Source organism: Ambystoma mexicanum, chromosome 9 (genome assembly GCF_040938575.1).
Source record: "Ambystoma mexicanum isolate Mex_15411 chromosome 9, UKY_AmexF1_1, whole genome shotgun sequence".
Lineage (NCBI taxonomy): Eukaryota > Metazoa > Chordata > Amphibia > Caudata > Ambystomatidae > Ambystoma > Ambystoma mexicanum.
Genome location: NC_090931.1, coordinates 1,239,829,227 through 1,239,856,300, shown reverse-complemented (window position 1 = coordinate 1,239,856,300; position 27,074 = coordinate 1,239,829,227). Strand labels below are relative to the sequence as shown.

Here is a 27,074-nt window from a genome sequence, read left to right as displayed (position 1 = left end):
CAAACACAAAAGACATGAAGCTAAAACAATAAACATTCTACATGTGTTGTAAAAATGATTCCCAACATGTTTCTGTTCTTCCAAAGCCTCAAACGGGTGAACATTCTTCAGGGGAAAACTTCTGTAAAATATGTTGTAGACTGCTTCAACACTGTGTACAACGGGTCAATTTTCACATCACAAAAAATGGATGTACCTAAAATACAAAAATAGGGAAGGATCTTAAGGAAGAGGTCAAAAGAATACTAAGTATATAACCCCATGCTGCAGTATACATTTCTGTAGCATGAGGAACCAAAGGCAAGACCCAACAAATAACATCTACCTCACTTTCAGTTCTAAGAATGAACTTTCAAATTACCTTCACTGTGTAATTTCTTCATTGGTGTGCTGGCAGCTAAAGCTACACCAAATGCACCAATCACTAGGTGCATCTACTGTTAAAACAGGCGCATCAGGGGATTCCAAGATGCCGGTTGATAGGGAGTAGTCGTATCGGCCGCGCTCTCCGGCTTCCAGAGGTGATCTGCGTGCGGTCCACCACCCCGCCGCAAGTTGTATCTCCCTAGGGCTTGGAGGAGATCCCCGGGTAGGTCCGCGGTGTGAGGCGCCTGGAGGAGTGCAGGAAAGAAGACGGAGCGGCGGCGCAAGCTCCGACTGGGTTGATCCAGCCTGCGCTGCTGCCGCGGGCCCGCTGTCGGTGGAGGAGCCCTTGGGATCGGAGCACCTGGTGGGTGCCCGGCTCCCTCGGCCGGGTGCTGCCTGGTTGGGGGAGTTCGGGCCTGTGGTTCGCGGCTGGGTGGAGTGTGGAGGCCGGCGGCTGTGGCGCCGCGGCTCTGGGCAGGCATTCGCCGCGTCGGCGGCTTCCGAAGTGGAGGGGACTATAATTAACCCCCCGTTGGCAGAGCGGCTGCCGGCTGAAGAGGAACGCTTGCGGCTGTCGCCGCGGGGAGTCGGGGCCCCCTGGGGGGGCCTCAGGATGGAGCAAGCGCCCCCCCCTGGAGATCCTGGAGAGAACTGAGGGGGGGTGTGGAGGGGGCTACCCTGGCCGCCCCCCCCCCTGCTTTGGAGCGCTGAGGAGCAGCGGCGGGAACGGGGACCTGGAGCGAGAACCAGAGGAGAGTGGAGGCCGGCGGCTGCGGCGCCGGTGGTTGAGGGGCGCTGCGGCCTTGGTCGGACTGTTCCCCCCGCCCCCGGGGGTACTGAGGATCGGTGGCAGGAGCGGAGACACCGGGGGTGCTGTGGCCCGGATCCTCCCCCCCCCCTTTTTTATTTTTTTTCCTTTCCCACATGCATACCCCGATGCCCCCCGGAGGATACAAGTGAGCAGTGCTGTGGCGGGAACTAGGGGCCTACAGAAGAGGAAGCCCCCAGAGCACGGATAACACCGCACATCAAGAGCCCGGGGAATAAGTTTGGTGGCCTCTTTGCGGGGCGACAGGTCAGGCGGTCCCCTGCACAGTAAGCAGGGGGAGACAGTCGTGTAAGGAGGAGAGGATCTGTGGGGGGGGGGGCCGGACACCACTCTGGTGTGTGTGGACAGCTGGAGAGATGGCGGCACGGAGCAAGGGGAAAGGGAGCAAACCGCCCCAGGACCAATGGGACCCGCAAAGCACCCTCCGCACTTTGTGGTCTACGCAGGAGAGGGGCGATGACTTGGAGAGCGGCACCGTAGGTCTGGACGGACCGGGCTCAGCCGGGGTAGAGCGGACCCCATCTCCGGTCAACAGGCAGGACTTGGTGGGTGAGATCCAGGCCCTTCACTCCAGTCTGGCTAAGACGTTCCAGGAGCAGTTTCAGCTCATGCGGGCTGACCTAAACGACGCACTGGGGGAAATCAAGCGGGACCTAAGGCAACTTGGTGAAAGGACTGACCTTCTGGAAAAGGGGCTCCAGGAGGCAGAGAAGGACACGACTGCTAATAGCGAGGCCACAGAGTGCCTGGATGTGGCTACCCGCAACCTTGAGGTACAGAAGGAAGACTTTGAGAATAGATCACGAAGGATTAACATACGGGTGAAGTTACTCCCGGAGTCGGTATTGGACACAGACCTCAAACTAGAAATACAGAGCCTCTTCGCAGAGATCCTGGGGGAGACTCCCCCGAGTAGCATTGAGCTGGATCGTGTTCACAGAGTGGGCGGGCTCCCCAGGGGCTCCTCCTCTAGGCCGAGGGACGTTCTAGCTGCCTTCTCCAGATATGCTCAGAAAGAGGCAGTCCTCCAGGCTGCGAGGAAAAAGGAGCCAATTGTGTTCAAAGGCCATCAGGTGGCGTTATTTCAAGACCTGGCAAGTATCACCCTGATAAAAAGGAGGCAGATGGCGCCGGTGCTGAAGGTACTGAATGAGCGCGTAGTGAGATACAAGTGGACGTTTCCATTTGGCCTTGTTTTTGATTGGGAGGGTCACCAGAAGCGGGTAACCTCTGTTTAGGAGGGGGCAGATGTGTTGCAGATTGACTTGGAGGGGAGGTCCTCCGGGGGTGGGGGCCCGGTGGCGGGTGGCAGATTGCAGCAGAAGGTTTGGGAATGGTCAACGGTGGGGGCGGACAGGCGGAAGGGGACGCGAGGGGGTGGAAGACCATCCAGGGAGGGTGAGAAGGCACCTGGGTAGAGTGGGCAATGACGATAAGGGGAGTGTTTTATGCAAAAGCTTGAGGGGCGCGGGTTGTTGGACCCGTAAAGGTGACAATTGAGCAAGGGGGCCGGGGGTGCAACAGATTGGGATCGGTAAGGGCGATGTCGCCCGGTAAGGGGGGGGGGAGCAGGGGAAGCGGCTGCTCTGGGGAGTTGGGGTGTGGGAAGTGGGGGTGGCGGGGGGATTCCCACCCAAAGTTGGGGGGGCGGGAATAGGAAGGGGGGGGATGGGGGGTGGGGGTCATAGCGTTCAGTGGGTAGGTTTGGATTCTAGGGGGGCGAGGGGATAAGGGGCAAGGGGGTATCGGAGGTTCCCAAGTAGTCGGCGAGGGAAAGGACAAGTGGGGGATACGAGGGGATTGGGTGCAGCCGGCAGAGCTAGGACAGGAGGCTTGCGTGATTTTCCATCTTTGTATTCAAGTGGTTGACACATAACGTCAGGGGCTTGAACTCCCCGCTCAAGCGTACGAAACTTGAGCAGTTTACTAGGGCTCAAAAGCCAGATGTTCTGGCGATCCAAGAGACCCATCTTCTGCGTAAAGACCAGCATCGTCTGCGGTTGAGGGGTTACTCGCAGATACCTTTCGCATCGGGTCCCACGAAGAGAGGGGGGGTGGCCCTGGCCTTTGGGAGGGGATGGACTTTCACGTGAACGGCACTCTGCGGGATAAGAATGGCAGATTCCTCATGGTCAGGGGTGAATATAGAGGCACTCCGCTCACGGTAGCCTCGGTGTATGGCCCAAATATGGGCCAGGATCAATTCCTCCGAGAGACCTTGGGTATCCTGCAGGAATTCGCCAGAGGACAGGTGGTTTTGATGGGTGACCTCAACTTGGCCTGGGACAAGAGGGGTGACCGCACGATGCGGGGGAGTGGTAGTGGAGGACCGGCGGCCTCACCCCACTTAAAAGAACAATGGGAGGAGGCAGGCTTGAGGGATGTGTGGAGGGCCCTAAGGGGTGAGGAGGAAGGATTTACCTTTGTCTCAGAAGTGCATAGAACCCAATCGCGAATCGATTACATCTGGGTGTCGGGAAGTCTGATTGGAGGGGTGAAATCAGTTGAGGTGGGTCCCATGGGGATCGCCGATCATAAAGTTGTTCACATGGAACTCCGGTTGGAGGAGTGTAGGCAGGGCGTGTGGAGTTGGAAATTCCCGGAGGCGCTCCTGAGGGATCAGGCGATGAGGAAGGAAATCGATGGTAAGATTCGAGACTTCTTCGCGCGGAACAACAGTGCGGACACTAGCTTGGAAACTAGGTGGGACGCTTTCAAGGCGACCTTGAGGGGGGAACTGATTGCTCTTCAGGCGGGAAGGAACAAGTTACTAAGAGGGTTGGAAACGCAGTTGGAGAGCGAGCTTGAGGCTGCCAGAGTATGATTGGAGGGGTACCCCACTAGAATAGTTTTCAAGGAGTACAGGGCGGCGGAGGGCCAGCTGAGAATACTTAGGACTAAGAAGGCAGAGGCGGCCATGCTGCGAGTCAGACAAAAATTTTATGTTAAGGCTGACAAGGCGGACTCACTCTTGGCACGTCTATTAAGGGGGGATAGAGAGCGGAATGTTATTGTGGCTCTAAAGGACAAGAAGGGGGCAAGGCTCACCCGGACGGAAGAGATTAAGAAGCGGTTGGCGGAGTTCTACGGGGAACTATACTCCTCGCAGGATATAGCGCCAGGTCCGCAAAGGGATTTTATTGAGGCTCTTCCTCTCCCGCGACTATCCATGGACGAGGGGTGTGAGTTAGGCAGAGACATCACGGAGGACGAGGTCAGAGCCACTATAGCGGCTCTCCCGCGGGGGAAAGCTCCAGGTCCGGACGGCTACCCTGCATCGTTTTATAAGGCATACTCCCACCTGCTGGTCCCACACTTAACGCAATTATTTAACTCATTTGAGCTTAGAGGCGGGATAACCCCATCGATGGAGGAGGCTAAAATAACGCTTATACACAAAACAGGGAAGGACCCGGAGGAGTGCACATCTTATAGGCCTATAGCCCTCATAAATACGGAGGCAAAAATATACACTAAAATACTAGCTAGTCGGCTGGAAAAGTATCTGCCAACACTGATACATCAAGATCAAACGGGGTTTGTGGCCGGGAGACAGACGGCTGATAACATCAGGAGGGTAACCCGCGTTATTGAGAAAGCACGGAAGAATACCACTCCGGCGATCTTATTGGCGCTTGACGCCGAAAAAGCGTTTGATCGGGTGGAGTGGTCGTTCTTGTTTCGGGTTATGGAAACAATGGGCCTCGGAGAAAAATGTATTAATAGGGTGGCGGCAAACTACAAGAATCCTAGCTCATGGATCCTAGTGAATGGGGAGGTATCACATTCAATAAGTCTGCGACGGGGAACTAAGCAGGGGTGTCCCTTGTCCCCGCTGTTCTATGCTATTTACCTGGAACCTCTGTTAATAGCTATAAGAGAGGTGGATGGGATTCAGGGCATGCCCTTTGGGGGATACCAGCATAAGGTCACGGCCTTTGCGGACGACATGCTTCTTACGTTGACGCACCCGAAGGAATTCATCGGGGCATGCATGGATCTGCTGACCACTTTTGGGGAGGTGTCGGGCCTGCGGGTCAACTGGCAAAAGTCTGAGTTGATGAACCTGTCCCTTGGGGAGGAAGAGAGCAGGGTACTGAAGGCTATTTCTCCATTCAAGTGGAGTCCGGGTGGTCTGCGATACTTGGGGGGTGCGAGTGACACCCTCACTTTGTGGCTGGTATGGTGCGAATTACCCCCCCATGCTAAAGGTTATCAAAAAGGACTTGAGTAGGTGGGGCAATTTGGGGATCTCGTGGCTTGGGAGGGGGGCGGTATTGAAAATGGTGATCCTCCCCCGCATACTCTACTTGTTTCAGGCAATCCCTCTGTCTGTCCCTGGGGGCTTTTTTAAGGAATTGGACCGGGTGGCTAGGCAGTTTATTTGGAATGGGAAGAGGCCGCGCCTCTCGTGGCGCCTTCTCACGGCGTCTAGGGGACGGGGGGGGCCTGGGCCTACCGGATTTCAGGCGATACCATGAGGCGGCGCTTCTCCGAGTGATCAGGGAATGGTTTGCAGCGAGTTATGACAAGCATTGGGTAAAAATGGATAGAGCGGTTGCTCGGCACCACCTGTGTGAAGTCTTGTGGCTCCCCCGTAGGCTGCGACCACCACATATATACTTGAGCGATATCACAAAGGGTTTGGTGGATACATGGGACAGGGCAGTGGAGAGAAGACGGATTTCGTCTTTCCCGTCCCCGTTCACGCCGCTCTTTAACAATGGGGATTTCTCGCCTGGACTGGAGAGGGGAGCATTCCGGAGCTGGGAGGAAGGAGGGTGTAGGGCCCTTAGGGATGTGTTCTCCGCCCAGGGAGTGAAAACTTTTGAGGAGTGTAAGTCACAATTCGGGGTAGGTGAGGGGGAAAGACTTCGGTATTTTCAGATTAGACATTGGGCCATGTCAGCGGAAGTTAGGGAAGCAGCAACGCGTGACTTGACGCAGTTCGAGCGCTTTCTCACTACCCATAACGGTTCTAGAGGGCTTATATCGGACTTGTATAAACTGTTGGAGGGCACGACCCCGAGGGTTACTTGGCCGTACATGAAGAGCTGGGAGCGGATGGGGGGGGGGGGCGGAGATGGCATGGGGAGACTGGGAGGCGTTATGGAGGCGGATCCCAAAAGTAGCTAGGGCTTCTCAATTACAGGAAGCTTGGTACAAGTATATCTTTGGTTGGCACTATACCCCCGCCCGGCTCCGCGCAATGTATCCTGCAGCCTCAGACACCTGCTGGAGGGGTTGTAGGGGGGTGGGGCACAGCAGCACATATATGGTGGGACTGCCCACGCATTAGGCCTTTTTGGAGTGACATGGCGCGTGCCCAATCTGCAACCTCGCGGGGGGGGGGAGGGGAGATGGCCAAGACCCTCGGGAAATATTAGGGAAGGTTGGTGCGGAGGGGGAGGGGCGCAGTCGGGGGAAATGCAAAGCATGAGTGGTCTCTACCCTGGCGGCAATGGGTCTAATTGCTCGGAACTGGAAGAGCTCGGAGGTTCCCGCGGAGCAGGACTGGATCAGGAAAATGTGGGAAATCCTATCGCTGGAATGGGCAACGTACGCGGGGGAGGGGAAGCTGGCAAGCTTCTTTGCGGACTGGGGCGAGATGCTGAACTACTTGAAGGGGGAGTTTAGGGAACAGTGGTGCCCCCAAAGACTGAAGTTATTAGACATCGCCTGTGGATGAGAATGCTGGCGGTTTCCGAACTGTAGAGCTCGCTTTCGCTACGACCCGATGGGCTTTGGAGGGGGAGGGTGTGGGGGGGGGGAATTTTGTTAGTGTTTTGTGTTTTTTGATGTTGTGCTTGTTCTATCTTTTCTTATTTACATGCTGAAATCAATAAAAAAGATGTTAACATTTTTTTTAAAAAAACAGGCGCATCAAGTTCGCCTCAATATTCGGTCAAGGACACTGCAGAGACAAGAAAAACACACCACCCGCTATTAATACGGCTATTGGCTAGCTTATATCGAAGATAAAAAAACAAGGAAGGGACTTATTCCCATCCATTACCTTCAGTAAATAAAGACTCCCGATAGAAAATTCATCGGGGATCGCATGGAGTCCAAGAATCCAATGATCTATCACAATAAGGTATCCAAAGGTTTGTCGCCACCGCCTAGAATCACAAACAGCAAAAATAATCGTATTTATTTATTGACTAATGTAATTGGATTGGAGGACTACGAACAGGTTACAAAGAGGAGTCACATCACCTGTGAGCCCTGCATGCAGCAATATGAAGCGCCAAACGCCACCTGTGTCATAAAGCTGGAAAGCCTAACACCACCTGTGTTATAAAAGTGACTTATACAGACGCTGTGATCTAGTTACCCAAGTGCGGCACTCGCTAGATGTCGAAGGCATTCAAGGAAAAGGAAATGGCATGGAACAGATTAACAGGCTCACGGCACCATAAATCCTACGTTCGTAGGTAACAAACGAAATGACCGCGAGGGAGAGCGTGGCGTGACACCGATGAAACAAAAAACAGCCCACTGCGCAATCAAATCACACTAGTCACTTATCAAATAATACAGCAGTAGAATCAACCGTCCGTTCGATCAGACAAACCCGGCAGCTACCACCCGCGGAAGCGTTACCGGAGATCGACATAGACCACAGACTAACCCATTAAATCAAGGGTACCAGTCATAAACAAAGGACTAAAAGAATACGTCCACCGTGAATGTCTATAGCAAAGAGAGCTGACAAAAAATGATCTGATACATTTTTTTAAACTGAGTGCACAAACCGCTCTGGGGAATAAGCGATGGCATAAACAAGGGCATACACAGGAGCCTCAAGGGGATTACATTTTGGTAAAATCAGCCCATGATCCAAATTGAAGCAGCCTACAAACCGCAGAAAACATTGCAACATCAGCACAAAAGCCAGATGATAATATTCATGCTGCAGGCATGATTGATATGTTTAACCTAGAACTCTTCACATCAAAACATTTTACAGAAGAAAATAAATGACGGCAACAAACCACAGTTCCCCAGGTGTAGCAATAAGGGGTGAAAAAGGGGGGATTCTGTCGTATGAAGATGACCTAGTTGTTTAAATACCCAACAGAGTTCTTTTAGCACAAACACAATTTGTGGATGGTATACAGAAATTACAAAAGCCAACAGAATAGAACATTGATTATTTACAAAGGCAAACAGAATACATAATTCAAATAACGCATGATTTCTTTAAATGAACTCAACAAAAGAAATACTCAAATTAAATTAACACAATGCCAAACAATTGCCTCATTGCCTTTTGTAATTTTTGTATACCATCCACAAATTGTGTTTTGTGCTAAAAGAACTCTGTTGGGTATTTATGTTTTTTATTTTGAATTTACATTGTTCTAAATAAATGTATATTATATTTTTTGATACTTCACAGCATACAGTCTATTTATATGGACTTAGCATGCCGGATAATCAGGGAGTTTCTTTTTGGATTGAAGGGTCTAGTTAAATGATTTGTAGTTCAATCTTATCTCCTTTATAGAAACATTGATTTATACGCCGCCATGGGTGTTATTTATACGTAGTGAAGTTACAAGCCACAATGGGTGTGATATGCTGTGGTGGTTGTGGGCAGGACCTAGAGTCTTGGGTGCATGGCCAAAGGCCATTCACCCAAGATCAAAGTTATAAGCACTGAAGTTATAAGGCACCGTGGGTTTTATAAAGTGCAGTGGTTGTGCGCAGACGTAGAGTTTTGGATGCATGGCTGCAGGCCGTAGGCCATACACCCCAAAGTGTAGACCCTGCCCACAACCACTGCAGCATATCACATTCATACATCACACCCATACAATCGATTACTTATCTGGTAGGTGTGGGCAGGGCCTACAGTCCTGGGTGCAAATTGAGTACATGCTGCAGTTAAATGTTTCATTCTATGGGTGTCCTAATGATTTATAAGCGACCATGGGTGTAATATGCTGCAGTGGTTGTTGCCAGGGCCTAGAGTCTTGGGTGCATGGCGGTAGGCCATAGGCCGTAGGCCATACTTCCAAGACTCTAGGCCCTGGCCACAACCACCGCAGTATATCACAGCAATGGATGCACCCGTAGTATCAATTATCGATCAGATGGTTGTGGAGAGCGTGTAGAGTCTTGGATGCATGGCCAAAGGCCATGCACCCAAGACCACATTTATACGTAGTGAAGTTACAAGCCACAATGGGTGTGATATGCTTTGGTGGTTGTGGCCAGGACCTAGAGTCTTGGGTGCATGGCCACAGACCATGCACCCAAGACCAAAGTTAAAAGCAGTGAAGTTATAAGCCACCATAATTTTGATATGCTGCGATGGTTGTGGGTAGGATTCGAATATGTATGACATATGTGAAATTCTACTTACTGTTTACTTTGTTGAGATTCGATATATTTCTTACATGACTTTAGTACTTGGCGGAAATATCCTTTTTTAATTTCTGTGATAAAAGAAAAGAGCAGGTTAGTGTTTGTATTTTATAAAGACTTATTGCATTGTACAATACATTGTCGCTTTTTTTCTACCCTCATATTTAGTTTACAAACCAGTGTACTGTGCATTTTGCTCAGTTTCTGTCTTTGTTTTTGAAATCCTTGGGTCTGGGGGGAAAAATCCTTGTCGGATTAAAAAAAAAACCTTTTTTTGCTATGCCACAAACTATTTCTTTGTTTCCTTTGAGTGTTTACTTGTTGTTTCTGATTAATGTTATGTATGTTGGTTTGTTGCAGATTTTTTAAACAGTTAGATACCTGTTGGCGTATTCTAACTGTTTATAGTCTTTTACTTGAATTTCTGTTAATGTTGAAGTACATATTAGTTATTAAATTTTGGCTTTAAGAATATTAAATACGCCAGTGTAAGATTAGCTGGCAATCTCTGCTTTAGAGTAATGGTACTATCATTACATTCGAACCATCCACATTTCTTTTTAGTATATGCAGTATAGTGACCTGCATTGGTTGTGGCTCTTGCTGGGTAGATTATACCTATTGTTGTAAAGGTTTTCTTAACAAGTGACACTTGACCGTGTGTGAATCCAGTCAGCTTGCAGTTGTTTTTGGTACCATCTGCATTGTAACGTAGAAGCATAAGTATTATGTAGTTATTATGTGTTTGTATCAGTAAGGTGGAGTGATTATCTGAATTGCAGATAGTACATAATCTGCCATGGTTTGCATTCTATAGAAGTTGCTGAAATGGGATGGATTCACAATTCGGTATGGATATATACACAAATCGCTCATTTGGGATTTGTTCCTGTGTCACATTGTTACAGAGAGTGCATGTATGCTTCCACATGTATGAAATCTGGAAAATTTCATTTATAGATATGTTTTTGTTTTCCAGTACTTGTAGTAAGTACATTAGAAATTATTGTGGATCTTCTTGTGAGTCTTTAGTAAATCTCACCATTCGAGCACAGTAGTCCAATTCTTGTCTTATTCCGTGAACACTATACGTGTTGTCAGGATTGTTTGTTGCGTTTCTATGATGGACTAACATTTGCAAACACAATTGGTCTGTACTGGGTAAATAAATATTGTTAACAATTGGTGGCAATTGAAATAGAATATTTATTGCTACATTTGCGTAGCAACTTACACCAGTTTCATTAAAAAATTTGAATGGACCAGATAATTCTGTTTCTGAGTGATTTATTTCGGAGTTTCTGCTCCTTCTTTGAAGAAGTACCTGATTTACTTTCCCTAATAGGTTCTTCTTTGCTTGTGGTAATTGATGAAGTTTTAGCTTCTTTTGTTTTCTTTGAAGGATTTGCTGTCCGATTCTGTTGCATTTCTGTTTCAATTAGTTTTCTTTTACCACGTTTTCCTTTTTGTGGAAAAGGATATGATTTCAGATGGGGGTTGTACAGTGAACGCAGCCTGTTGTATTCTAAAATGCAAGGAATATCAGCGTTCACTTTACTTGCATCAAAGTTGATTAGAAATAGACCGTCAAGTGTACGTAAGCGTGATAGTGCTACGTAGCTCATGCCTTCTTTAAAGACTGTTTCCTATATCTATCGATGCTTTGTTTAGGGTAAGACCTTGGGATTTATGAATGGTGACTGCATATGCAAGAGTTAGAGAAAATTGTTCTCTACGTACATACATGTCTTTGAAGAGAAGGAATAGAGCTGTTGAACGCCCTATCTTTTTCACTTCTGAAAGTTTGTCAAAGCGAATATTGACAAACTGAATGTTGTTCTCACGTGGGTATGTTTGAAAGCCAACAATTGTACCCAGTGCCCCATTAACTAGCCCTTGCTCCACGTCAAGGTTACGTTTAAACATTACTCTACAATTTAAGGATAATTTTAATATTTTTTCCATCCCAGCTGGGTTGGAGATTGAATTTTCTAAGGTATTTAGTCTTGTTGTGGCTTGCTAACACATGGGTAGTGTCATACCATGTACGTCCAGTTTGTCTGTGGAGCAAATTTCCATTATTGGTTGCATTTCTTTTTTTAACATTGTTTCATTGAATTTGAAACAGCTTGCAAGAGTTGGCCTTAAGGCCATTCAATTGACATTTGTGTGCGCTAATTTTTCCATAACATCAGTAGCACATGCGTTATCGCCATAAAGTGCATGAATGTGCCGGTTTTTCAATATTGCTTGTGCTTCTTCAGATAGTACACCAACTCTAATACTTTTTTAAAATGTTGGCGTAAGTGAGATCTGCAGATTGACGCATGTTTTCTGTTAATTCTCTGTCTTGGAAATGTTGCCAAAGGTTGACATTTCCTATGCTGCCAACAGTTTTATGGCAGAGTTTGTGTCCTAAGGTTTTAAAAATAGTTTCACCTTTCACTGATGTCAATTGTAGAAGATCTCCGAAAACGATAATGTGTTTCCCTGCAAAGAGTTCTTCGTAGTTTGTTTTAAGTACTTCTTGCAATCTGAGGTGAATCAAAGCCAACATTAGGTTGGAGACCATGCTCACTTCAACTATTTGTAGCGTTTTCATTTGTTTTAATACTCTGCGTAGTTCCATTGCAGCTTCTGCAGAAAGTTTGTAATAGTCTAATTTGTTTTGGTGTTCTACTGGAAGGAGTAGTAATCGGTGTAAAGTGACACCGCCTATGTTGTAGGCAGCTAAACCTGTGGGGGCAGTTACAACAGCTGACAGTTTGTTGTTTGTCATTTGTTGAAGGAACATGCTGATGATTTTGATTTAAGAATCTTTTTCCTGACCCAGCTTCACCACTGACGTACAGCACTGCTAACACTAACACCCAGGACATCAAAGAAGACATCACAAATGTCATTGATGACATCACTGATGACATCACATTTGTAGCCCCTTCGTTTTTGTTCACTGCCATATCTAGGCCAGGTGGGTTTATTTACTGACAGTCAGAAACTTAACTTTCAAAAAGTATTACATTTATAGATATTGCTATTCTCACATGTTCTTACAATATTTTTCTTAGAATTTAATCGCATCTTATGATGTACATATATAGGGGAAGAAGCAGGCCTGAAACACAGGAATCATTTTTGTGCGTGAATACAATCATGTAGATTATACAAAGTTGCTAATGATACTGCCTCTTGTATGCTTGCTTTACTCTCCATATATAAGCCCAATATTTGTATACATTGTAGTCTATTTATGTTTTGTGTGTATTACTAGAAATATGTATTAAGTGATGCATTATTAGCAACATAGTACATGTTTAACAGACCAGAAAAGTGTGATACCGAAGCATTCACCGTTTTATTATACAACTTTGGTATGCTGCAGCCAATACCTACATTTCTGTATGAGTAGGTTCCTGTACTAGAAAGAACACTGCAATGGAATTTTCTTTAGAACACTACATTGCGTGATGAAGTATGTAGTTTATTACACATGTCCCGATAATAATCCCTGATACTTTTTTGCCAAAATTACATTCACAACCCCTTGTCTGAAAAGTAAATGCACATGTGATGTCATCAGTGATGTCATCAATGACATTTGTGATGTCATCTTTGATGTCGTGGGTGTTAGTGTTAGCAGTGCAGTGGTGCGGGCAGTTATGGTTGCTTAGCCTACCATAACTGGCGAATTTCAGGGGTTTTTCGATTTTACTTCGAACCATAATGTCACGTTTATAAAGTTTTTTTTTGTGAATTTCACAGGTTTTTAGTAGCACAACTTAAAGGGATGGTCTAGTAAAAATGTGTATTTAAAAAATAGATAGGCCACATAAAAAAAAAATACTAGCATCCTCCGTTTTAAAACTTCCTATGTAAAATTTTGAGCTATTCAAGCTCAAAATTCGAAAAAGCAAGCACAGGGGCGCCGCCATTTTGTGAAATGGAGGCCCTCCTGTGCTGGCTTTTGCTTTTGCGGCACTAATGAAGGAAAAGCCAGCCAGCTGTAGTAAACAAAGTCTACCGCTGGGTGGCTTTCCCTTCATTAGTGCCGGGACTCGGAGGACGCGGACCGGAGACCAGAGCAGGAAAGCTGCAGCTGAATCTCGGTAAGTGCTATTTATTTTTTTTACAAAAAATAAGCACTAGCTGCGTTTTTTTTTCTAAGTTTTCCGGGCTGGAGGAGCCCGGAAAACTTAGAAATAAAACCGCATCTTTAAAAACGTTGTATTTATGTTTGCGGTCGAAAGCGACTCACTCCCACTCCTGCTACGAGTGATACACACTTAGCGTCAGTGCAGGATGATGCTCCTCGCTCTGGGGTGCCCGCAGCTTCTGGTATGCAGACCTGCTCTGTCTGTCGGCAGTTCTGTTCGACTGCCATAACTTCTGGACCTTCTCTCCAGAGAAGGAGGAGTGATTCTACACCACGACCCAGCGTTGCTGTACCTCAGGGCCTGGTTCCTGCAACCCTAGAGTTTGGGCATCATCCTTTACCTGCGGAGTGCAAGGACATCCTGGCCAGGGCCTCGTTGTCGTGCTATTGCCATAAGTGGAAGCGTTTCTCTGTGTGGTGCCAGGTTCAGAAGATTACCCCTCTGCGTGTCACAGCCCTGCAGCTCCTATCAGACCTGCTTTCCTTGGCCAAGGCTGGACTGCCTCTATCAAAGTGCACCTGGCCGCCATATCCCGTTACCCCCGGGCACCGGGTAGGCGTTCTCTCTGGTTGGACAGACTCGTCGAGCATTTCCTTCTCTTCAGGATATTTCCGCCGGTGAATGCTCCTGCCCCGGCTTGGGAGCTCAATGTTGGTTTGACTAAGGTCATGGGTGTTCCCTTTGAGCCAATGCATCAGGCCTGCTCAAGTTTCTATCATGGAATAGGGAGTTCCCCTGGGCCATCACCACGGCCAGGCAGGTCAGGTAGATCGAGGCCCTGTCGTGCAAACAGCCATACTTGTCCTTCCACGCTTCAAGGGTGGTACTGCGTACACACCCCACCTTTATGCCGAAGGTGCTGTCAGAGTTCCACCTAAACGAACCTTTGGTGTTGCCCGTCTTCTTCCCAAATCCATTGTTGCCAGTGGAAAGGGCCTTGTATTCACTGGGCATTGCTCCTGCCTTTAAGTTTTACGTGGAACGCATGAAGAGCTTTCAGAAGACTTCTCAGCTGTTCGTCAATTTTGGAACTGGAATCACGGAAAGGCTGTGTGGAAAGCTTCCATCTCCAGGTGGCTCTCTGGCTATATCATTCATTGTCATCGACTGGCTAGCAGGCTGTTGCCAGGCTGGGCAAGAGCCCACTCCACCAGAGCCATTGCAGCAACAATGACGTTTCTCTGGTGTGCCCCTGCTTAACATCTGCAGGGCTGCTACGTGGAGGCCCATGCACACCTTGTTTTTTTTCTGAAACAATTTTTATTTTTCAATACAACCAACAACCATACAGACATTATATCACATCATACATCATGTTACATTACTAATTCCGTCTGTGTGTTCCCTAATACCCCCACCCGTATCCCGATCTACTAGACATAATTCCTTCACTTTATTGTTCATTTATCACAACACCTCTGGTATCCGCACTAGACCATGCAGGGCTGTGTTCCGGTTCATCCACTCCTAATGTGGAGGCAATCAAGGAGTCAATCATCTGTATCCAAGCTTCCCTCCTCCTTCGTACGATGACCTACACACTGCCTTCTGCCATACCACAGTTTCCGCATTTGCCCATTTTATCAAGTCCTTCCACCATACTTGCACTAAAGGTCTCGCCTGGGCTTTCCAACCCATCGCTATTCTACATTTCGCTAAGATATATGCTAGATCTTTAACCTTACTCACATGTTTAGCCCTTTTGGGTCTTGCCAAATCCTAAACAAACAAGCCAGGGGGGGATCCAGTATCCAATGTAATATCTGATTTGGCTAATGCATGTGCTACTTCCTCCCAAAATCTGCCGATCTCTATACAGGAACAGAACATATGAATCCAATCCGCATCCACCTCCCCACATTTCGGGCATGTTTGTATCACTGCCTGGCCAAACTTTGCTATTCTAGCCAGGGTTAAATATGCTCTGTGAGTTATATACAATTGAATCTGCTGATACCTTGTGTTCCTAGACACCTTTTTGTGATACGCCATAACTCTCCTTCACATTGCATCCGACATTGGCTCTCTCAGATCTGCCTCCCACTGCTGTCTTGTCTGTCTCAACTCCTTCCCCACTTTAGACATTAGCAACTCCTAGATCCTCGAGACTTCATGCCCACCTTCTGACACATCATAAAACGTCTCTATCACTTCGTCTGGTTGCAGCGGGTTGTCAGCCTCGGGCCATCTTCGCCGAAGTAACAAGAATGTGTAATGTGCTGACCCGGGTGTACTCCCGCCTCCACCCTCAAGTCCTCAAATTCCCTAGGAACCCCCTCTTTAATCAGATCCCCTACAGTAACTACCCCATTCGGTTCCCAGTATTTCCGGACATTCAACTGCAATTGGTCACTCGCTCTCTCTAATGCCATCAATGGAATCTGCAGGGAATCTGGTGTTGGTCCCCTCATCAGTTGACATGCCCTGCGCCACATCCCACGCCCTAATCTCATCAACCTGGGTAAGCAGACTGTGCAAGAGTGCACCGTCCATATGATTTGTCTCAGGAAAAACTGCCCCCCTGTAGTGTGTAACAAACGTGACTCGTGTGTTTGTTAATCCGACAACCACTTACCTACAAATTGCAACTGGCTAGCAACAAAATATACCTCAAAGTTGGGCAGCCTAATCCCCCCTGAGTCATATGCATTCTGAAGTTTCCGAAGTGCACTCCACATCTGGAATTGCGCCATTGGAAGTCCCGACATATGCTATGTAGTCTATTGAAAAAAGATCTCGAGATTGCAAACAGGATATTTGTGAAGAAGTGGAGTAGTCTCGGAAGCACCACCATCTTCAGCAACGCCACCCGTCCCATCATAGATAATTGTAATCTAGCCCAGAAGGATATGGAGTTTTTCGATCCCATTCAGTGCCCTCAGTGTTCTGTGTGTGCGCTCTATCTGAGGATCTTCACCCCCAAAATAGCAGAACGCATCTAATTTCCATTCAATCGGCAGCACTGGCAGCCTTCGCTCCGGCTTCCCAAGGTATACTCCTAATGGAAACAAGCTCGATTTTTGTGGATTTATGGTAATGCCCGACAAGGCAGCATATCGCTCCATCACGTCTAAAACATATGCTAATTAATCTCCAGGTGCTGCAAGTAGAGTAACATATCATCTGCGTATAACGATACAAGATTTCTCCCTCCTGGCATTTCAATCCCTGCCTCCCCATATTCGTCCCACAGATAGACTGCTAGCGGCTCCAACGCCAGTATAAATAGCATCGGAGACCAAGGACATACCTGTCTTGTACCCTTGCTTAATTGCCACGGTTCTGAAATTGTTGTGCCCGTTTTCACCCTATCTACTGGTTCATTATACAGCAATCGCACCCAATTAAGGTATGTCGGTCCCATACCAAACCCCTCCAAGACCGCCAACAGCCATGTCCATCTGACCGAATCAAACGTCTTAAATACATCCAGTGATGTCACTGCACATTGTTGGCCATCGCCTTGGGTTCAATCTATAACATGGTGCAAGCTGCGCAAATTACTGGTAATATTCCTATGTGGAACATATCCTGTCTGATCCGGGTTTTTTTAGCTTGGCATGATCAGCCTGAGTGCCATCACCGCTGTGAGTATCTTCCCGTCCTGATTTAATAACGACAGGGGTCTATATGAGCCACAATCTGTATCTGGCTTATTTGGTTTCCACGATTCGGGCAACCTGCCAGTCTCCAGTGATTCATTAAGCATTTCCAGCAGTGGCGCCAGGAGATCGGACTTGTACTCTTTATAGAATTTGCTGGGGAGCCCGTCTGCTCCTGGGACTTTGCCAGTCGGCAAATCTTTGATCACTATCTCTAATTCCTCGATAGTAATGGGGGCTTCCAACCTGTCCTTATCTTCCGTGCTTAGTTTGGGCAGCTTAATCTCCTAGCCTCCTGTATCTCTGCCACATCACACGCCGAGGTTTCCACATATAAGCTCTTATAATATTCATAAAAGCATTTATTCACACCCTCTTGTGACTCTTACAAGTCGCCATCTAATCCAGCCACGGCTCTAATCGTTTCCTGCTTATTCTCGCTTTTGTAGAGCCAAGCTAACAATCGGCCAGGTTTGTCCCCTTCTGCATGTTCTCTCTATGTATCTCCTGTAACTCAAATTACCTAACCTGTCCCAGTGTTTCTGGCATTCCAGCTGCAGTCGGGGTCACCTCCCGTGCCTCTACCAGGGACCTCTTCCCCTGTTTGCGCTATAGCTTCTAATCTGTCTTCCACTCCTTGTAATTCTCGTAAGATAACTTCTTGCATCCCCTTTGACTGTGACATGGCCACCCCCCCAACAACCACTTTAAACACTTCTCACAATGTACCTGCTGACGGCATACTGCTGGTGTTGTGCAGAAAATATTCCTTCCCCTCCTTCCTCAGGCCCTCCCGAAACCCGGTGTCCACTCTAAGTCTCCAAAAAGGAATCTTAGCTCGTGGGGGCAGAGCCTGCCATGTGACAACCAAGGGAGCGTGATCCGAGAGGACCCTAGCTTTGTATTCTGTCCTTGTGAACTCATTCAACATCCTTCCCCCCAATCCCCCCACACCAACACATAATCCAATATCGTGTATAGGAGTGTAGGAACAGTATAGTGGGAGTACACGCGTTCTTGCTGATGCAGTGCTCTCCACAAGTCTTCCAGCTTAAATGTATGAAGCAATGTATTCGGGGCCTTCGTTGCTGGGGCTAGGCGAACAAATTTCCCATCCGACCTATCAATCACCGGGCTCAGCGTACAATTAATACCCACCCCCCCATACCAGTGCACCATCTCTATAGGGTCACATCTATTCACATCTTCTGGGGTCTCGAAGAAAACCGCACAATCCTTATGGAAAACCTTCCTCTTCGCCAGTTATAGTAGCATGTATTTCAAGCCCGTGGTACGTAAACTCCTCTTGACTGACACGTAGCTCAGTCTCTGCCTCTGTACCAAGAAAGTGTAATCCGGGTATGCTGTAATAGTTGCTGATGCCCTGCTCATCGTGCCTCCCTTCCGAAAATGTTCTAGGATCCTCTGTCAATATCTTGGCAATGATAGGCCATGGCAGGGCTCCGGCTGGTGGTCTTCTCGACATAGCTCTGTGCGCCCTTTCCACTGTGAACCCCTGGGTAAGCGTCTCTACCCCCATCTCTTGCAGCAACATGTTTTCAATGAAATTGGTAGGGTCTGAGCCTTCCTCTCCTTCTAGGAGCCCAACAATGCACTCGTTATTTCTGCGTGCCTGTCCTTCCGCCTCTTCCACCCTGTTCTCCAGGTTCCGCAGCTGTTGATGTAGCGCAGAAATGTCCTTGGAATTTGCGGTGCCAATACTTGTTAGCTTTCACCTCTTTCTCCAGCACTTCTGTACGCTCTGCCAATGCCGGACATCCTGTCTCAGGAGATTCTATAACGCTCACCTTTGCTCTGCAGGGGCACCTGGAATCCTCCACTACTGCCTCTGATGGTAAGGACTGGAAACTGGTCTGTGACACGTGTATCTGTTTTACCGTTTCTGGAAGCTCTCCATCCTGCTGTGTCTCAGCAGGGGCGCTTGTAGAAACAACCAGTTACTTCACTGGTTGTTGAGATTTCGTCCAGTCCTGCTGTGGCGTAATTGTTTGTTGTCCTTTTTAGAGTATCAGGCGGGTGGATGGAAATCCTGAATGTCTTTTATCCGTGGCGCCTTTGGAGTTATCCGGCACCACTACGCTGATGCTAAGTCTTGAGTCCAGTGAACTCTAATGTTCAAATCCGTGCCTCGTTATAGCGCCTTGCTCATAATGAAGCGCCTAGTTGGCTTGAGTTGTTTCAGACTCTGCTAGCTATGTTGTGCTGTGCTGGTATAGTGCTTACAGTGCTCCCGTTGCTCACTGACCTTTCTTTTGTCTTTTCTAGGAGCACTGTTATGCAGCCGGGACTCCGCTGTGAAGAAGCCGCTCACAGGAGGGAGACCGCGGCAAGCGACTGAAGCAGCTGGTGAGCGGAGCAAAGTTCGCGGAGCCGGAGGGAGTTCCGAAGACTGCAGCTGATCTCAAGACGGAGATTCCTGGAGGCGTTGCTGCGCAGATCGTATTCAGGTAACAGCTGCTTGGGTTCGGAGGGCCGCGCGTTTGCAGTCTTTGATTTATTGCTTTCTCATTTCCTTGCAGGAACGATGCCGGGAGCGTCACGCTGCATCAGCAGAAAGATGCGAAGCAAGGATCGTGGCTTGGGCGTGGCTATTTATAGTAAGCCAGCCCAGCCACACCCAAAAGACTGGCCTGCAACCCAAGATGCCAGTAGAGTATGCCTCCATCTTGAAGAGGCAGGCAACCACAGGATGTAACAAATGCCAGTCCCAGGCCCCAGTATCAACCCCTGAATGCCCATAAACGCCAATACCTTTAAAGGAATCCTGGTACACCACCAATCCCTCCATGCTTTAGCCCACCTTGCCCCTGCTTGCAGCCTGACCTGGGGCCTACCATAGTGCTGTAGATGGTGTTTTGGGGCCCAGAAGCGGGGACAGGAGACCAGGCCCATGGAATCAAGGGCTGTGATCGTGACAGATTCACATCGATACTGACTGCATCGATTATTAATTCCAGTAACCATTTCAGTTGTATAGCCTCCAGGATCTGTTGGTCACCACGTGTGGGGGCTTCCTCTCCTTATGTGTCTTGCCCTAATGTCCTTGCGGCTTCCGTCTGCGCTAGTTTAGCGAATATGTCCATTGATGATTGTTTCCCTTTGGTTGATTTAGACGCCATTGTCATATCTATGGCACTATTGTATTTATCAGCAGTGCCGTACACCTCTGGTCTCTAGAGATGTAGCAGCCAGCAGTTCATGTGTCGGTGTGTCCGTCCCTGACCCTGTGCCTGCAGCCCTCTGTTACAACAGGCTCTTCCCGTCTGTTTTCGTCCCTGCTTACTTTTAGGCAATTTTCACCTCCTCAGCCCACTCGGCGTCACCTATGATCCAGCTAGCATGCTGGGGCGTCCCTGGATAGTCACTGCTTCTGCCCTCATCTCATTGTGGCGGTGAGGTGTGCCCCACAGCCTCCGGCTCCAACAGGGGGCTGCCGTGTACTACTTTGCTCTCCGCAGATGCTGTGGATTATTCCAACAACCTGAGGGTGAGCCTTCTTTGGTTCCAGTGTGCCTGCGCCTCACAGAGCCACATGCTCTGACTTGCTATTCAGCCCTCTGTCCCAGTGTTATAAGGAGTGGTTTTGTCACTCCTCGACCAACGTATACACCCTGCTCATGGCTAGCGTTGTCTTTGCTCCCTGATACAGCTCGCCTGTAGTTACCATGGTGCTCCATGTCCTTGTTTATCCTGGCATTGTCACTACTAAGCAACCAGAACCTGTTTGAGGCTGCGCTCCGGTGCTGGGCTCGCACAGACTTGCCCTGCTGCTTTTCAACTTGCTGTGGGAAGCTCACGTTCGTGCTGCACAGGCCTCTCGTTGCATTTGCAGTTCCTCAGCTAGCCTCCTCATGAGTCTACGTTGTCACAGCCACACGCCTGAAATACCTTCTCTGTGGCCAGCCGGCTTGTATCAGTCCTTTGTCCTTGTATGCTTGTCAATTTCACTGTCACATTGGGCTCGCTCTCCGCAGTCCAGCGCTTGTTACTTTGTAGCACGATGTCAGTTTCACGCATTTCTGCTGTTTGAGGGATACCGTCGCAGGGACGTATACTGTACGGCACCTCAGCTGCTTCGGAGGAGGTGCCGCGCTCACGACCGTCTTCAGCTATGCGGGCTGTATTAATTTGTACATGTTGGGAGCTGTTCTGTAGTTTCGCATTCCCGTTTAGGGGCAGGGTGGCTCCTCCAAGCAATGGACACATACCGTTGCTCTCACCCGCACATTCAGGAGACAATCCTATCATGTCGGCACCTCCAGCACACTCGGTACGGTCCTCCAGATCCCTTGAACGCGCTCTGATGCAATTTAATTTCCAGCTGGCTCTGACTCCTCTCCTCACTGTCCGATCCTTCGTTCAGTGCGCGGCATCCTTTGTAGTTAACCGCTGATGCGGCTCTACTCTCTGCACTGCAATCATCCTACAGTGCGTCCCTTTGTCCTTTGCCGGACACCATCTTTTTTCATCCGCAAACTGGAGTGTGCAAAACTTCCTCAGCTCGCGGTTTGCATCCCACGCTATGATCTGCCACAGACTTCCTTCCACTGCATGCACGTTATATTCTTACTGCTGAAGTTACCGGCTTAGCAATAGCAGCATGCTCCGAACAACTTTTTTCTGCAGGATTATCTGAGGATTGGCAGGAGCACGTATGAACCACGTCCTACACCGTGGCCATGTAGCCACGCCCCTCGGGTCCATGCACACCTTCACTAGGTTCTACTTTGTCAACCGGGATTCCAGGGAGAAGTTCTGAGTTGGCCAAGCGGTGCTACGCCACCTGGTCATTTGAGTTGAGTCTGTTCCAGAGGTGAGTGTTTATTGCATCTGTTGAGCCTTGCCACCTCCCGTGGTTGTGTTTATGTACTGCTGTGTAATAGTTATTCATGATATATTTTATTTGTATCGCGCTCGTACACAAGTGTTTCAGAGCGTGACTAGGCAAGGGAGGGGAACAAGGGAGAACACAGCACAACATAAAAACGATCTTACTAGGCCTAGTGACATTGAGAACGTGCAAGTGCATGGGAAAGGGAAAAGGGAAAAAGTGCCTGGAAGGGGGAGAGTGGAAAGTGCAGAAGCCGAGGAGCGCAGATAAATAAAATAAATAGAAAATTGCGGCAAACTGTGGTGGTGCAGCCAGCAAGTGGCAAGTGCTGTGTTTAAGGCAGCAGACTGGGTAAGTCTGAAGAAGTGCAGAAAAGAAGAAAAATGGGAGGGGGGTCTGTATGGGTACAGATACAGTCCCCAGTGCAAGGGGTGGCCAGGAGGCAGTGCATGAAGGTGGCAGGGTGAGCAGGTACCTGGGCCCAGGGGACAGAGGGTGGCCAGGTGCACAGTGCCAAGAGAGCAGATCAGCAGGGGAGAAGGGGAGCGAAGGCAGAAGCAAAGAGGAAGGTTTTGAGGTGCTTCCGGAACCGGAGATGGTTCTCCTCAAGTTTGAGTGGCAGGGAGGCTGTTCCAGAGGGAGGCCCCAGCCGAAGACAGAGATCTACCCCCAGCTCGTTTCTTTGAAAAAACGACTGACCCCGAGGGAGTTAGAGGTAGAGGAGCGAAGATTTGCGGAGGGATAGCTGCAGGTATTTTGGACCCAGGCCCCAGAAAGCCTTGTGGACAATGCAGAGGGTTTTGAATTTAATCCTTGCATCCACTGGGAGCCAATGGAGAGATTTCAAAGCTGGAGAGATACGATCCCAGGGCTTGAGGCCAAGGACAAGTCTTGCAGTCCTGTTCTGGATAAGTTGTAGAGGGTGGAGAGTAGAGGCAGGTAGATTTAGAAAGAGGCTGTTCAATAGTCCAAGCTAGAGAGAACCAGAGCTTGGGATACCATGAGCTTCTGGGGGAAGGAGAGGAAAGGCAGAATACCTCTGAGGAGGTGCAGTCGGAAGTTTGACTTTTTAGAGACATCAGAGATATGGGCCGAGAAGGAAAGTGTGGAGTCAAAGATGACGCCAAGGTTCTTAGCCTCGCAGGTAGGGGTAGGAGGAGGTCCAAGGGAGGCCGGCCAGAGAGTGAGGGAAAAGGATGGAGATGGTGTGCCGATGAGGAGGATCTCCGTCTTGCTGGCATTCAGACAAAGATCATTGGCGGCACACCAATTTTGAATGGCAGTTAGGCAGTCAGAGATGAGAGAGGGAGAGGAGGTGGCCGAGGGCAGCCGGAAAATGAGTTGTGTCATCAACGTAGCACTGGAAATTTGAGCAGAAAATGGCGATGCAGTGAGCGAGAGTTGCCAGGTATTGGTTGAAAAGCCAGGGTGAGAGGTTAGACCCCTGGGGAACCCCACAGGTGCAGAGGAAGATAGATGATAGGAAAGACCCCAGTTGGACCTGGGAGGGTCGATCTGAGAGGAAAGGGGTCAGCCAGGCCAGAGCCTGATCAGTGATACCCAGATTATCACGGAGACGGTTGAGCAAGATAGTGTGGTTGACCTTGTCGAAGGCAGAAGAGAGATCAAGAAGGATGAGGACAGAGGGAATGTTAGAATCAAGGTTGGAGAGCAGATCTTCACGGATATTGAGGAGAGCAGTTTCTGTGCTTCTGGCCGCTCTGAAGCCAGACTGGTGGTCATGGAGACAACCAACAGAATCTGAATGAAGGTTAAGCTGAGAGATGGCCAGCTTTTCCAGGAGTTTGCCCAGAAAGGGGGTAATGGAAATTGGGCGATAGTTTGCGGGACAGGAAGGATCAGATGTGGGTTTCTTGAGAAGAGGATGCACAAGAGAGTGCTTCAGAGGGGAGGGGAAGGATCCTGGGGCAAACGAATGGTTGCAACAATCAGCAAGGGCAGGAGCGAGGGTGTCAATGTGGTCATTGATGGTTTTGGAGGAACAGGGATGAACCTGTTTTGACGAGGCTTTCATAGATCGGATTTGTCTAGCGACCTCGTCAGGGGAGAAAATAGGAAAGGAAGAGAAGGATGGTGGGGGGGTGCTTAAAGGGGGGGTCTCCAAGCACAGACTGAGGGGGAATAGGAGGGGGAGGGGAGAAAGGGTGGACAGGATGTCCTGGGTTTTAGAGAGAAAGTGCGAGGCAAGGGCATTGCAGAGAGCCTGGGAGGCAAGAGGAGGGGAGGAGATTGCTGCAGGGTTGGCAAGCTCCTTGCAGATTTTATCCGTGAATCCATGCCAGACCCCATTCTGGAGAAAAATAGTTACAGGTAAGTAACTTAAACCGTATACACCAAATGCTTCAAGGATGGCAAAAAGTGTCTCTTCCACACAATGCCTCTTTTAAGGATGGCACGTGTCTTTTTATATACCAAATTCTTAGGGATTGCTTCCTGGTCTACTCTTGCCAGGAATCCTTCAGTAGATTCTTTAGATCCCCCTGGTATATTATCCACCCAGGTATCTATTCACAGTGTCTTTTTCTTTCATATATGTCACAATGATTACCTGGTGTACTACTTTTCCCCAAAGGCTCAATGCCTGATAAACTTCCTTTACTAGGACTTCTTCCAATGTTCTCTTAGTCTTTCAGTATAGCACAGTTCTACTGCTGCACTGTCTATACTTCATTGGCTTTAGATACTACTTGTTCTAACTTTCCCCGTATTGGCATTTCATATATGGAGACTTGTTCAAGTTATATATTTTAACTTCATCGTTGTTCATTTACTTGTGGCAAAACCTGTTCCAACTGTCCCCATATTGACCTTTCATGCATGAGAATGGGTGCAAATTATTTCTTTCTACTTTACTTGGTCAGTATTCAAAATTAAGTCTCAATTGTTCATGTGCCTTTGGGTATGCCTCGGGATTCCCAATATCACTGGGCTGACTACCGGTGTTTGAAAGCGTTTCCAACCTTTGGCACACAGCTGCGGCGAAGTCCTAATTCGGGTATTGCATCTGCTGCTTTACAGACCCACTTTCAGCTTTCCCTCTGGCTCCACGTTCACCTGCCGGTGAAGCTGTTGCTGTTCGCTACGATCGCGTCCTTTTTAAAAAAAAAAATGTTTTATTACTTTATTTTTGGAGTTTGCACATACGAACATACACATTCGCACCAACTGGTTGCAATCATAACAGTTTCAACTTACATCACTGCTCAAGTTCCCCCACCCCTGACGCCCGACTTAAGTCATTTATTATTTTCTTGTCCTCACTAATTCCGTCTGCTACCTGCGGTTTTGCTGTGCGCCACTGTGCCTCCCTCTGCGTTTATGTAGCTTGAGTTTCCGAATCTGAGGTCTCAGCACTGTTTGGGGGACGTGCATGCAGTGGTAGTGTCTTTATGAATTCAGTGTCCATGTCTTGACGGTACAAAATGTCTTTTTTCCAGGCTTCGAGTGTGGGAACTGAGCCACGGCCCCATGCCATAGCGATCCTCTTTCGTGCCAGCACCATGAGAAGGGCTGCTAGTTTACGTGTTGCGGGCTGTAGGTACTTGGTCAATCCGAGGAGGGTTACCAGCGGGAGCGGGGACATCTCCTCTCCTAATATGTCGACAGTAATCTGTAAAACATTGGTCCAGAATCGATGTATCACGGGGCAGTTCTATGCGAGGTGTAAAAAATCTGCATTTGTGGCATTACATCTCACGCATTATGCCGACAGTTCTGGGTGGTGTCTGTGTTTTCTGACTGGGGTGTAATAGGTTTGGTGCATGAAGTTGAAGTGGATTTGTTTAAAGCGAATGTTGTTATCGCAACTTTCTGGGTTTGGCGGAGCATGTAGGCCCAATCCTCTACAGGTATTGTATCTTGGATGGCTGTTTCCCATTTTAACTTCACCCGGGGATCAATTGTTACCGTGTCTGTTAATAGGGACTTCTATAACGGTGACACTAGTCTCCCCTCGCCTTTAGCCTGGATTACGTTGTGTAGTAGGTCCCATGTCGGTGGCTGTTTGGGGAACGATGGGAACAGGGCTTGTAGGGTGTGGTGTAGCCTAAAGTAGAGGAATGTGTTAAGGGAGGTAGTGCCTCCTCTGTCTTTAGCCATCGGTGGAGTTATGAAAGTGTCCTCCGGGAAGAGGTCTCCAAAGGAGTGAATGTTAACTTTGTCTAGCCATACAAGAAATACTTTTTCAGTTGTGAGGGGGATGCCGGGAATTAATTTAATTGGCAGTAGGGGGGAGAATCTTATGTTTACCTCGTACTTCTGTGCAATCTTTTTCCAGGTTGCATAAGTGGATAAGACTGTGTTCAACGTATTGTGTGGCACTGGGATGTGACTGATGACAGCTCTCAGCAAGTTTGGGGATGCGAGGGCTCGCTCCACCTGCACATGTGTGTGGATGAAGTGTATCGTATACCAATGACTTAAAAATTGTGCTTGGGCTGCCCAGTAGTATTTTTCTATATCTGGGAGCGCAAGGCCGCCACCTGATGGTGGGAATGTTAATGTTATTTATGCTACCCGTGCTGGTTTCCCTGACCACAGTAGTTCCAGAATGAGACTTTTGACTTTTTGGCAAAAGGATTTCGGAAGAAGCAATGGTATATTTGTAAATAAATAGAGGAGTTTGGGGAGGATAACCATTTTAGTCAGTGAGGTTCTACCCCACAGTGTTAGAGGGAGTGACTTCCATCTGTGAACCCTTTCCTGCAGGAGCTTAGCGTTGTCTCATAGTTGTCTTTATATATATATATATCATTGTGGCTGAGGGACATATAGATACCTAAGTACCGGACCTTTGTGTTTTCCCACTTAAAGCCGTGATCGTCCGCGAACCTAATGGTATTCGGAGTCAGAGGAAATATTACTGATTTCAAATG

The 27,074-nt window shown here is 48.3% G+C and overlaps 1 protein-coding gene across 6 annotated transcripts in view; it reads left to right on the top strand.

Moving 5' to 3' along the window:
• SLC35F5 (solute carrier family 35 member F5) overlaps nucleotides 1–27,074 on the top strand; it is a 1,900,137-nt gene that overhangs the window by 372,691 nt on the left and 1,500,372 nt on the right. The window contains exon 3 of one of the 6 annotated variants that reach the window (XM_069616582.1): nucleotides 19,614–19,795. The exons of the other annotated variants lie outside the window; for them this stretch is intronic. The gene's annotated coding sequence lies outside the window, so the exon portion shown is untranslated. The remainder of the gene's footprint in view (nucleotides 1–19,613; nucleotides 19,796–27,074) is intronic. 6 annotated transcript variants of the gene reach the window in all.